Raw genomic sequence first — 14432 nt, 5'->3', positions numbered from 1 at the left:
CATTTAAAATTTGATGGGATTCGTGTACTGCTTTTCGATTTCATTTCTAGCACAGCGCCAAACATTTACTAGCACTCACATCTCCATTACACACAGCAGCATCTAGACTTTACTACACAAAAAAAATAGTATACTGAGCAGTACAGAAACAATACCTCCACATTTTGAATGGTTGCTCTGTGTTTGTGTAAATGTAATTGTGTAAAGCCTTGTTTATTCTTTCGCCTGGCTCTGCACCGTGAGCCTCCGCTAACTGCGCACACTCCTCTCCAAACAGACAAGGCGTTTATTTTTGACGTGCTCGCCGTCGCACTACTCTTTGAAACATCAGGGGCCGACTCGCAGTGTTCTCTAAACCACCTCGAAGCAGTGGTGAGAAGTAGTAAGGTACACACATGACAATGTTTTGTTTTTTTATTACACTTTTCGCCAAACCCACGCTACAAAAGAACCAAAGAATCGTGTAAACTCCAGTAAACCTTGAGATTATTACTTGTGACATTAGAACAAAATATATGGATATAAGAACATATGTATAAAATATTTTCAATTTAATTTTTATTTCATTTTATGAAATTTGTATTAAACATGGACCTTTATTTTCATTTCAAAAAGGCTTATTTCTGCTATTGTAGGCTAATTTTATAAATGGAAGCAATTCATTTAAAGACTAATAAAAAGACAAGCTCAAACTGGGTGCCTGTAAGATGGTACAGATGTACCTGCTCGGCCAGAATCGGCTCGATTATTCGGAAGCAGAGCTGCGCAGTTACAAATAATGCCATGCACACCACCACGCGAAATGGGGCCTCACACTCAACACACACGGATGCTACACAGAGATGAATTGAAGTTACTTATAATTGAAAATGACACTATTAAATTTTTAATGCTGTAAAGATGCTTGTTTTAAAGCAATCTATCGTATAATGTGACATAAATAAACGAGACGTGACTTGAGTGAAGTGCCGATTTGCAGAGTTCATGCAAACATATCCATGTTGATATAATCCATTGTTTTATTAACTGCTGTTTTGTTTAATTGTTTATTGAGAGAAAAAGTGAGCAGCACATATTAACATATTCATCTAAATGCCGCTTCCAGCAGCAAGGGTGGCATCGGGATGTTCGCTAACAGTATACCACTGCAAAGGAATTTCAAACTTATTTTGACACCTAAATGAAGAACAAAAAAGAACTTTGCCGTGAATACAGTATATCGGGGCCTTAAGAATGTGAGTGTGTGTTTGACAAGTTAACCAAGCAAAAGCAAACAGGAGAAGGCCATCAGAAATGGTTGGATCGTTTACAGCACCCCTCCTCAAACTGTGCTATGATAGCACTTAATCTCTGTTAATCCCCACAGAGTAAACAGCCTTTCTCAGACAACTCAGGATTAGTTCAGCTTCAGCTCCTATCTGAGGGGAAGAGGGAGTTCTGATACCCCCGGGGAGGGGAAGGGAGTTGGGCAGAGGATATTGAGCTGTTCCCTAAAACACAGTTGCCCATCGGGGAGTCCCAACCCATGAGACCAAAGAACAGACATCCTACTGTCACAATTCCTCCTCACCAGGAGCATCTGGACAGGAACAAAGTGTACACACGATGATTAGAGATGTCAGGACTAAAGTCTGACTTAACACACCAATGGAGTCACTTCCATTTTCAGGCTTTGACAAACTGAAATCACATTTAATTTGATATAAATGAAAATTACGTTGTGATGGAGAAGTATAGTGTAGGATTTGTGGGAACACAAATTTTCAATGTTTCATTTGAATGATCAACACACAATTCCAGGTACAGGCACACAAATGTTCAACATATTGAATGGACTTTACTTCTACAGTCTTGGTCAGAGCTGTAGGTACACTTGGTAAATATGAAATAAGAAGCCTGTGAAAATAAATCTGCATTAATACTTTTGTCCTTTTATAAAAAATAAAAATCTAACCTTTCATTGAAGTAAAAATAAAAATGGGAGGAAATCTCATTATGAAATAAATGTTTTCTCTAATACACATTGGCCACAATAATTGGCACACTTTTATTAAATACTTTTTGCAACCTCCTTTTGCCAAGATAACAGCTCTGAGTCTTCTCCTATAATGCCTGATGAGTTTGGAGAACACTTGACAAGAGATCAGAGGCAATTCCTCCATACAGAATCTCTCCAGACAGCTCCCAAGTCCATGTTGATACACTCTCCTCTTCAGTTTTCTATAGGATTCAGGTCAGGGGACTGAAATGGCCATTACAGAACCTTAATTTTGTGCTAAGTGACCCATTTTTGTGTTGATCTTTAAGTTTGTTTTGGATCATTGTCCTGGTGAAGGATCAAACCACAGCCCATTATAAGAAGCAGAGGCAGTCAGGTTTTGATTTGTTATCTGTTGGTATTTGATAGAATCCATGATATTATCCATCTGAACAAAATGTCCAATATCTCCAGCAGAAAAATAGGCCTACAACATTAAAGATCCAGCAATATATTTAATCGTACACATTGGGTACATTTTTTTTTAATCCCTGTGTGCACCAAACCCATCTGGTGGGTTTGCTGCCAAAAAGCTATATAAAAAAAAAAAAAAAAAGTTTCATCTGACCATAGAACCCGGTCCTCGTTTGAAGTTCCAGTCGTGTCTGACAACTGAATATGCTGGAGTTGGATGAGACCAGAGGATTTTTGCATTAAGGAGATACACGGCAGGCAAAACCATCGTTTTTTTTTTTTTTTTTTTTTCACTGGTCAATTTTGAGATTTTGGACTATTTGTCTTCAATAACATGTCTTCTTTCAGACTTGTGGTGAAAAAAGTCCAGAATACACATTTAGGTCTTTATTTTACTACACTGTCTGTTTGCGTCTGTAGATTTCTCCTAAATTCAACAAAAGTTGGTGTTCTAAATCAACGTGCTGCTCCGCGATAGCTGTCTGCACCGTCATCACATACACCGTTGGAAAGCTCTCTCTCTCTCTCCTGTACAATGCTGTCGGATCCATATGGCAAATATGGTAATTTCCTTCTTATCAGCAACCAGTCCTGAAAGTACAATGGGGCATTTAACTCTAAAAGCGAAATCTCATTGGCTGATGTCAATTTCTGACAACGTGATTCGTTCAGATGCATCACGTGACGTGCTCTGACATTTCCAGTGTGTTTTTGACTGGGGTTCTGTTCAGTTGAAGGCCATAAATGCTGTGTTATATGTTTTGATGTGTTTGAGGTGGTTTGTAGTTTGTAGTGGTTTGTTGCTAATGATTTGATAAGATATTGTGTCTGTAAATAGTTGTTTCCACTAAAAAAGTATGAATTTTTACAATACAAATCTTTAAAGGCCGTTTTCTCAAAATGTTTTTTTTCTCATACTCTGAGCCAGAAATCTCCACTTCAACAGCACTTACATACACCAAACTTTCCAGTTGTATTCCTACCTATGTTCTTAAGGTTTATACTGAGGGGTTTGTTCATACAGTACCAGTCAAAAGTTTGGAAATGTTACTATTTTTAATGCTTTTGCAAGAAGTCTCTTATGCTCATCAAGCCTGCAGTTAAAAACAAAAAAAAAAACAAAAAAAAAAACAGTAATATTATGAAATATTATTACAATTTAAAATAATGGTTCTCTTTTTTAATATACTTTAAAATGTAATTTATTTTTGTGATGCAAAGCTGAATTTTCATCAGCAAGTACTCCAGTCTTTGGTGTCTTATGATCCTTCAGAAATCATTCTAATATGATGATTTGATACTCAGTTATTATCAATGATGGAAACAGTTGTGCTGTTTAATATATTTTTTTGGAATACTTTTTTCAGGATTCATTGATGAGTAAAACGTTAACAGCATTTATTCATAAAAACAGCATTTATTCAAAATAAAAACATTTCTAACAATATAAATCGTTACCATCACCTTTTATCAATTTAACGCATTCTTGTTGAATTAAAGTACTAATTTCTTTAAAAAAAAAATAGTTATTGTTCCCAAACTTTTGAACGGTAGTGTATATTGTTACAAAAGATTTCTATTCTAAATAAATACAGTTCTTTTTAACTTTTTATTCATCAAATAATCCTGAAAAAAGTATCTCAGGTTATAAAAAAATATTAAGCAGCACAACTGTTTCCAACATTGATCATAAATCAGCATATTAGAATGATTTCTGAAGGATCATAAGACACCAAAGACTGGAGTACTTGCTGATGAAAATTCAGCTTTGCATCACAAAAATAAATTACATTTTAAAGTATATTAAAAAAGAGAACCATTATTTTAAATTGTAATAATATTTCATAATATTACTGTTTTTTTTTTTTTTTTTTTTTTTTTTAACTGCAGGCTTGATGAGCATAAGAGACTTCTTTCAAAAGCATTAAAAATAATAGTGTTTCCAAACTTTTGACTGGTACTGTATATCATTCAGATTCTGATTTATACAACAATTTATTCATAAAAACGGGGTGAAAATTTATTTTTTATGGCTGTTGACAGTTTTTTCTGATTAATGGAGTGATAAAAAGAGATATCCAAAATCCCCTCTGTAAAAACCTTTGACTCTAATATGTCAACAAAATGAAACAAGAATTTTGAATATGGCTTTATCCAATGTTCAGATTTCTCTTCTGGAAATATATGCAAATTAGCACATATTTAATGAGATAATACCTCATTTGCATATTCAAACATAAATATTCTAAAAACTTGTAATACAAAAGATATTTGTCTTAATGTCAGGAATCAACTGGGGACATTTCATGTTGATATCTATTAGTTTTTTTTTTTTTTTTTTTTTTTCACCTGGGTGTCTTCACTTAAGAGAATATATACACACGTCCTCTTTGGTCTGTGTGTTGCCTCATATTTATACTGTTGTTAAACAGGAACTCATGGCTGGATAATTTCATGTTCCTAGACCAATGGTGTGTGTTAAAACTGTAAATATGAAGGGGAATATACATATAGATATATTTTACTCATAAGAATTTCTAGGCGTACCAATAATTGTGGCCAACATGTATTAGAGAAAAATATTTCATTTTTATTTCCCCCACATTCAGTAGTTTTACTTCAATGAAAGGTTAGATTTTTTTATTTTTTGAATGAAAGATTAAAAGGATAAACAATGCAGATTTATTTTCACAGCCTTATTTCATATTTCCCAATGCTGCCAATAATTCTGACCATGACAGTATACCTCACAACCTAGTTTTAATTTCTGTCCAATTAAATATGATGTACAATGAGTTAATAGGCCAATCTTTACGGGTCGGCCAATCTGGTTCCGTCCGTTAAAATGAACTTTTGCAAATAACAATCGCGGCCCTGGACATTGAGTGACCTTGCACATTAAGATAAAATTGGATTTTCTCCAATAATTGTTAAAAAACAAGCTAACAAAACTGGCAAACTAACGTTAGTGAAGCGGCCAGAGGGATCTTTCTGCCTCCAGCTAAGCCCCGCCCACACAAATACGTCACCATGTTTACCAACTGTAAAAGGGTCTATAGATCAACCACCAACACAATGGTTTTAATCAGGGGGCCTCGGCAAACTTCAATGGGGGCCCCAATAAGTGTTAAAATTATTAAAATTAAGTTATATTAACACAATATTAATTAAAATGCCCCAAACACAAAAAATAATAAACATAGCAATTCAAAGAGGGTCCTCGCACCTTGGTGCTTGGGCCCTAAATATGTGTAACCAGAGATACATCTCAGCTTAAACTAGAGGTCCTTAAAATATTGTCTTGGACATTGGAGGCCTTAGAGTCAAAAAGGTTTTGAACCATTGCATTAGTGTGTGAATCTGATCTATAATTTTACATTTATTAGAAACCACAGATTATTTTACATAAACAAAAAAAATTAATATTAAAATACATTTTAAATATTATGCTTAAAGTTATAAAAACTGCCCAATTTGTTTAATCCCAAGTTGATATGGTCTATCCACTGCTTGTAATAGAGGAAGCCACAGCCATGCTTTGAAAGATGAACTCAAGTGTGTCTCAAAGGGTTAAACTCGGACACCCCAATTACAAATTAGCCTTGTATGGATGTCAGGGGCCAGAGTGCAGAGGAGATAACATTTTATCAGAGAGGCAGATGGATGAAAATAGGTAATCAATAGCCCAGGGGATCGATGGTTTAGTGACATCCTTCTTAATCAAAGCAGCAAAGCCATGCTGACGGACCTGAACCCCCCACAGCACACTCAAAGATTATCTGTCTAAAGTCACAGCTAGCATCACGGCTCACAGTCACAAAGGCGCGCACGCACAAACATGGCACACATGGGAAAAAGACAAGTAACAATCACCTGTTGATGTCAAACTACAGCCAGGCATTTGATTAGCAGCATAAAGTCTGGTTCACTTTGCAGTTTATTCTAATCAAGAGACACTGAACATAACAGGAAGGGGCTGTCCAAGCAATTTGTTAAGACTAATATATATATATATATATATATATATATATATATATATATATATATATATATATATATATATATATATATATATATATATATATACACACACACACACACATATATAATATATATGTATAAAACGATTCAAATAGTATCAAGAAACTCAGAAAGTTCTTACAGAATTTCCAGCATTGATCATTTGATTCACAGTAGGACAAGTAAAGAAAAAACAGATGGGATGAAAGAGCAGGAAGGAGAGACAGGGAAGAGAGGAGACAGGAGGAGGAGAGAAAAGCCACAGCATCTGTGGGAAAGTTGAAGAATTTTATTAACTGTGTGTGTTTCGAGAGGGGGGTCTAGCAGCACGGAATGTTCCGGGTGCTGACGGTCAGCCCAGGGTGAGTGAGAGGGCTGGCACGAGGGCCACGGACCACAGCCCCCACACAAAGCATCCTGGGAGCCATGGAGGAGGGAGATAGAGGAGGGGAAAAGAGAGAGGAAGAGGCTCGGCAGGATCTCCCCACTGCCCCTCTGCCTCTCTGTGTCTAGAGGAAATGTGGAGCACTTCACTGCCCTCTGAAACGCATGCCTTCCCCAGTTAGCAGCGTTGCTAAGGGCCAAGCCCGGCTGGCTAACGAAAAAAAAAAAAGTCTAAAAACATTGTCAATTATATATGAAAACAAATGTAGCTGGTAGCTTTTTTGGGACTGTTTTGGGTTAACATAAGTTTTGATTTGAAATCAAAGCCAATAAGACAATAGCGTTTATCGTTTGACTTTAGGTCTCTCTAAACATGTACAAACACACTTATACACACATAAATGGAAGTGTAAATGGGTGTGACATGGTTGCAAAGACAACAAAAACAGGGTTCAGGAGTCATGGTGACAAGTGTAAGGGGAGAGGATGGGCGTCGCGCTTCAGTGCGCACACACACACACACACACACACACACACACAAACAAACAGACACACACACCAAATCATTAGTACCTCATCTGAATCTTTGGGAATTTGTCCTTACATGGGAATCCGACTAATTGAATTAATTAGCAGTTCTGTTCCATGACCGTGTGTATCATTATGTGTGTGTGAGTGTCTATAGACCTGCAGGGGAAGACATGCTACTAGCAGACTGCAGGTTTCAGAGTGAGTTTAATTAAAATTTACTGGCCATTCAAGTTAGATCCAAAATGTCTGTCTGCAATGAGTCAACATGTCTGAACATAATGTATAGTTCCCTCAATCAGGCCCTTTGAGAAGAACATGTGTGCAAAAACTGACCATGACAACCATAGTTTCTAGGTCAGTGACAAATACAATTTTCTAAGATAAAGAAACCTTATTTTAAAAAATATATATTATAATGCATGTACAAAGCTCGTACAAATGTACTCTTCGTATTCATATCGGTTTCATAATGACTTTCAAAAACTAAATTTGAACAAAATTTCAATTAATTAAAATTACTAAACATGTCATGTGGTATAGCTATTAAACCAAATGTAAAAACATATTGTCCTTACATCTTGAATACCTTCAGTGTAAGTGTACATTTCTATTTTTAAGAAAAAAGTATTTTTTTAAATAATTTTTTAAAATATTTTTAGTATCTTTAAGTTTTCTGGGGGTAGTGTCATAAGACATTTTACCAAAAGCTAACACTGACTATCAAATCTGAACTGTCAACATACTTATTGATATTTCTGTAACATCATTTTCTGTTTATTCCTGCTGTTGGTCATGATTTGGCAAACACGTTATTAAGATATTTATGATATATTTGTTTGTTTTTTATCTTGCTTTTTTTACCCCATAATAATAAAATCAAAATACCTTGTGTTTTCTTCCCAAGAATTTCATCCATTTAATGAGTTTTTCATCATTATGCAGTTGGAACAATCATTCATATTTCAAACTTTATGCCCCCAAAATGATCAAAATGAATTTTAAATCAGATATTAAAAAAAGTTCATCACAGGTGTATTCAAGTCAATGTATGTATTAGGGCTGTACCAGAATATTCGAGTATTCGTTCGGTGGGTTGGTATTCGATTTTCAAATTTGACATTCGAATATTCGTTTTAATTTTTTATTTTTTCCCCCCCCACACCTGGCATCCCCCTAGAAACGGTTCCCATTCGCGCTTGAATGGGGCTGTCATGCGTTTTCTCAGATCGGATAGTTCTCTCTGATTTATCAATATGAACAATGAACACATAAATGTGTTTTTGCTAAACGGATATGAATCCGAACTTCAAATCCCGCGCTATAGGCAGATGTAATGGAGTGCATGTCACTAGCAACAGATAAGCTGCATTTCAATCGTCAGCTAAAATTTCTAAATCAAAGACCGCAATAAGAGAGCGGCAACAGCCCTGGTAAGATCATTTCGGTTCTTTACTTTTAATGAAGTTGATTGTGTGTTAAAGCATCTGCGACCCACTTTCACTTTGATTTGCGATAGTTTGCACGTTGGCTTGATGAATAGATGCTGATCTGCGGTGACGCGTGCTGTAAGCGTCGTCATATCTGGCTATAACATGATATAGCCTAAAACACGCTCTCACACGGTTATTTTTTTAGCATTTTTGGGCGAAATACAATTAATACTCTTATTTTAGAGCGCAGAACAGCGGAGTTTGTATGGGCAGAAGTGCATGCCTGAGCTTGTAGGCTATAAGCTGCGTTGCTTTGACATTGTGGAAATAGAATAGAAACAATATATTAGCCTACCCTTTACTGTGTCAGTATTACTGTGCTGCTGATTTCTGATTTGAGAGTTATTTGTTACTCAGAAAAATATTAGGCTGTGTTTTGTATCACTAGTGCAGTGTCCGTTCTCGAAGCCCTGCGCGTGAGGCGCGCGCGCGCTTCCCGCTCGCGCTGTTCTGTATTAAAAGTTTATTAATTCTGAACGTGTCACGTCTCGCGTGTCTATATTGCACCAAATGTGACACTGCACTCGTGAAGTCGATTGGATGAACGGTTCTAAATGCAAGATAAATAATCTAAATGCAAACAGACAGACGCATAGAGATTCATGCCTTTATTAGAGAGAAGAATAGCCTATGTTCAGCCCCCTTCCTCCGAAGCTTCGAATATTCGATGTTAATTCCTATCGAAGCTTCGAAGCTCAAAAAATGGTATTCGGACCAGCCCTAGTATGTATGAATTGAATGTTTAATGCATTTTTTGAAAAAATTAATGGATTAATAAAAAAATGTACATCATTGACTATGATACTGTAAAATCATAAATGAATATGTTATCTCCATTAAAACAATTACTAATCTTTAAAATCTTTATTTTCATTTTTTTTTAAAAGTGATTAAATAACAGTGACAATACCTGTAGTTAGTGTTATTTTGACGGAAACTGCAGATACTGTGTTTGTAAAGCTGTTTGCGTGATAGCTTCATTAGTGTGTTGCATTGCCGTTTTGGAACATTTACCTGAGGTGAGACAGTAGCCTCGACGTTGGAATGCAACAGGCTGGGTCATGGGGGAATTATCGGGAGTCTACATCAATCCCTCGTCAGGACGGTTTCCTGTTTGTGAGTGCAAATGCGCTTTGTGTTCTTCCTGGACGATCACTTTGTGGGCTTGTGTTTACCCACTTGCCAGCACTTCCTGTCCAGCTCAAAGCCAGCGGCTGTTTACCCAACACTGACAGGCGTCGGCTAATGCAGCGTCCCGTGAAAGGACAGCCCTCCAGCTGCCACAGCCCCCAGAGATCCCCTACCCTAAACACACACCTCTGAACTTCTGCCAAAGTTCACACAGACCACATATCAGATGCGAACTACCTTGTGCAACTGAGATCACCAAATTCCAGGTTTGGCCGAGTAAAACAAAAGAGAGAGAAATTCATAGAGTAGAGATCGACGTTGATGCTCTTTTCTTTCAGGCTAATTATACCACTAATTCAGCTCATTAGTGTCCTACTGACTCACAGGTAATGAACTCTGACAGGCTAAATCTGTCAAACAGACAGCAGTGCACATTTACCTGCACATGCGCAGAAGCAGACACACACAAGCTCATTCATCTCAGTGCTTTAACCCTTACTTACAGAGGCACACACAAATCTCAAGCCCTTTTACATGTCTCGAATAAGCCTCCTGTGTCCAATCAGTAGTAAGTTATCAGATTTTGTTAAGCGGTGGGATTTGATTACAATAGTTTCTTATATCCACTGCCGTTCAAAAGTTTTGGATCGGTACGATTTTTAATTTTTTTTAAAAGAAGTCTCTTCTGCTCACCAAGGCTGCGTTTATTTGATTAAAAAAACAATAACTTTTCTATTTTAATATATTTTAAAATGTAATTTACTCCTGTGATCAAAGCTGTATTTTCAGCATCATTACTCCAGTCTTCAGTGTCACATGATCCTTCAGAAATCATTCTGTGATGATTTGATGCTCAAGAAACATTTCTCATTATTATCAATGTTGAAAACAGTTGTGTAAAAACATTTTTCAGGATTCTTTGATGAATAGAAAGTACAAAAAATAAAATAAAAATTGTTACTGACCCCAAACTTTTGAACGGTAGTCTTTAATGTTACAAAAGCTTTCTATTTCAGATAAATGCTGTTCTTTTGAACTTTCTTTTCATCAAAGAATCCTGAAATAAAAATTTAAATAACGGTTTTCAACATTGATAATAATGAGAAATGTTTCTTGAGCATCAAATCATCATTTTAGAATGATTTCTGAAGAATCATGTGACACTGAAGACTGGAGTAATGATGCTGAAAATACAGCTTCAATCACAGGAATAAATTACACTTTACTATATATTCACATAGAATTTTTTTTTTATTGTAATAATATTTCACAATATTACCTTTTTTTTTTTTTTTTTTACAAAATAAATGCAGCCTTGGTGAGCAGAAGAGACTTCTTTTAAAAACATTGAAAATCTTACTGATCCAAAACTTTTGAACAGCAGTGTACATACATACGTCATTGTGTTACTGCATTGTGATGATGAGCATTGAGCATGATGAAAATGTTCTAAAATGTATCTAAAAGTCTATGTGTAAATGTTTCAAGATCCAAAGTTGTCAATTTGTTAGTTGCTCTGATGTTTTCTCAACATAGATGAAAGTCTAAACCAGGGACGTCACTAGGATTGGAAGACAGGGGGGGCTTAGCCCCCAGGGTATTTGTAACTTGCGTTTATAGAAAATCTTACAGTGAATTTGAGTAAAAAACAACTATGTATATGTTTAGCTGTATTTGTCTCTTCAACCCCGTTACCATCTTCAACCCTGTTACCCTAGTCTCAACCCTGTCACACCTACATTTTTATTAATTATTTTTTTAAGTTTATGAATAAGTAATTTAATGTTTGTTGAACTTAATCAGAAATGTTCAGAGCAATCATAAGAATACTGATTTTAGTTCAAATTCTGAAGTTAAGCCACATCTTTGATCAAAAATGATAGGGTTGCTGTCACAAAAAGTGCCCATTTCAGGCTTTAGTATAGCATAAGTGTAAAATTATATGTACATTTTATGGTGCATGGTACAATTTCTGGTAAGCTACGCTTTTTTATTATTTCAATTCAATTATTGTAATTTGATTTAATATTGACTCATTTGGATAAATATTAGGTACTCAAGATAGGTGTTAATTTTTCTCAAGAAAAAAAACACTCACCTAATGCTGTAAACATACACAGCCCTATCAGCTGGTAGTATTATTTAAGGTTAAAAATAACTCAAATTAAATATAATGTGTTTTTTATTATAATAACAACAACAACTTTATTTAATGATATAAGTAAAAATATAATAAATATGTAATATAGAACACTTAGCAAAATACTCTCTATAGCTCTTTTTTTTTTGCCAACTACGCTATATTATGTTCATTAAATGGCTTTCCTGAGGTAAATGTGACATAATTGTTCTCCATCTATGTTACTGACCTCTTCACGCTGATAAAAAACACTGATTGATCGATATTATGTATGAGGAATATACATTTCGGTAAGTTGTAGCCTACTACTGTATCTTTCAACAGTGTTCGTGTTTATTTACTATTAGCTAGTAGAGATGATCGGTTCACGTGCGCAAGGGATGTGTCACGTAACATTTACAAATGCCAAAACGGTATTTATTGTTTGAATTTCGTAATAAAATTGACAGAATCTGAGAGTTGAGATTCTTTTATATCATAAAGTAACCTGCTCTGTCTAGTCTGTTGGTCTCCGTGTCCTCTTTGCTTCGCAATTTTTCTGTTCGTGAGAAAATGGATGTGTGGCGTGAGAGCGTGTGAAAAGCATCAATTGTGTGTGTCTCACGGTGAATGCGTGAGTTACGACTCTTTGTACTTCCGTCCAACTTCCGACTTTTCGGCTATTTTTTGTAGCTGGATATATATCATTTGTTGCGTCTAAATATGAATGAAGATACGGTTATTGATAAATCGAATTGTTATTGTTGTTCTTATTATCATTTAGGGGGGCTTAGGAACATTTTGGGGTAGCTTCAGCCCCCCTAAAATAGGCCTAACGACGTCCCTGGTCTAAACCCTGGTTTTGGTGCATAATTGTGTGTCATGTATGCCACTTTGATGGACTGAGTCGGTAAAGTCACGTGTTGCAGAATTTCTGGTCTTTTTTGCTGATCCTGCTCTCAAATTTGAAAAACACAACAGACACTGCACTCTTGTGATTTCCTCACAGGGTTTTAAACAACTTCAGATTATTTATAACGTTATTTCACTGGATAAACGCCCGGATATATACTTCATTTTCCTCGTTCCTCTCCACGTATACAGTCGTGAGTGTGGAAAGACACGTTTGGTGCACATCTAGTGGACTTTGCGCTCAAGCGCTCAAGTTGTCTGCGTGGACACACAACTGGGCTGCACGCGGACGTCCGCGTACCCACCTTATGACAAAACTTCGGTCACACGGATAACGCACAACCCATCACAGAACGCAGATAGCCGAAGTATATTTTTGGCTTTTACACTTGGAATATTGTTTCTTATGTCTTTCTGCCCAAAGAGAGTGCTGTACAAAATTCTCAATTTTCTTCAATTCTAATCCATATTCACTTTCTAAATGGAAAACCCCCACCCTAAAAAAAAACTAAACAAAAAAAAACTAAACCTCAATGACAGAGAGAATTCATGAGGTGAATAAGGCCACAAAGGGACAATTTTACTCCAAGAGCTGCTCTGTTCCTGCCCCCCCTCCCACCCCCTTTTCTAACAAGGAAAAAACAAGGGCCTGAAATCAATTATCCTCTCTAGTCTAGTCGTTAGCTGCCCTTGGATAGACACAGATAATTAAGCTCAGCGCTTCTTTTAATATTACGGGCACTTAGCGTTTCTGATTCTGACTGAGCTCTGGCCTGCGCCACACTCAAATCAGTCCCACTGGAGGCAATGGGCCACACTCATACGAGGTTCCATTAACTGGATCAGAACGCTTCAGTGGCAGCATGCAAATGGGGGCCAAAGGGCAAAGAGAGACAAAAAAAAAAGAAGTGTATGTGCGAAAGAGAGACGGAAAAGAAATGTGCTAAGCATCCGTAAAACCGCACAGGGCTTGATCTTTATCTGTACTCGCTATGCTCCCATCAGATCCATGTATGATGGGAGAAGTGCAGAATCAGGATGTGACGCAGGCTGGATTCAAACCCATATTCGAACCTGCACAAGAACAAAGGCTTCGAAAAGCTGACATTCTCGTCTGGCTTTCACATTAACAGATTTAACAGTTCAAAAAGAGGTATTTAAACAAGAAATAATGAAATGTGACATTTATATATAGTTTTTCCTGACCTGAATAAAAAAAAACCATGAAAACTCCAAAAGAAAATTCACTGACAGAGCGAGAGAAAGGGAGAAAAAACCCCCCACACAAATACATACACATTATTTATCCTGTATTAAATTGGACAAAAAGGTAGACAATGTGATGATTCAGGCATTAAATGCCCTCTTGCTTCACATTATCAGTCCTCTTCAT

At 36.3% G+C, this 14432-nt stretch overlaps 1 protein-coding gene across 4 annotated transcripts in view; it reads right to left on the bottom strand.

Moving 5' to 3' along the window:
- The window catches only part of agap1 (ArfGAP with GTPase domain, ankyrin repeat and PH domain 1), a 204366-nt gene that overhangs the window by 5804 nt on the left and 184130 nt on the right, over positions 1–14432 (bottom strand). The window lies entirely within an intron of this gene.

This window comes from Squalius cephalus (genome assembly GCF_949319135.1).
Source record: "Squalius cephalus genome assembly, chromosome: 10".
NCBI classification, from domain to species: Eukaryota; Metazoa; Chordata; class Actinopteri; order Cypriniformes; family Leuciscidae; genus Squalius; species Squalius cephalus.
Note: the sequence above shows the minus strand (reverse complement) of the source record. Positions and strands in the feature narration are given on the sequence as shown.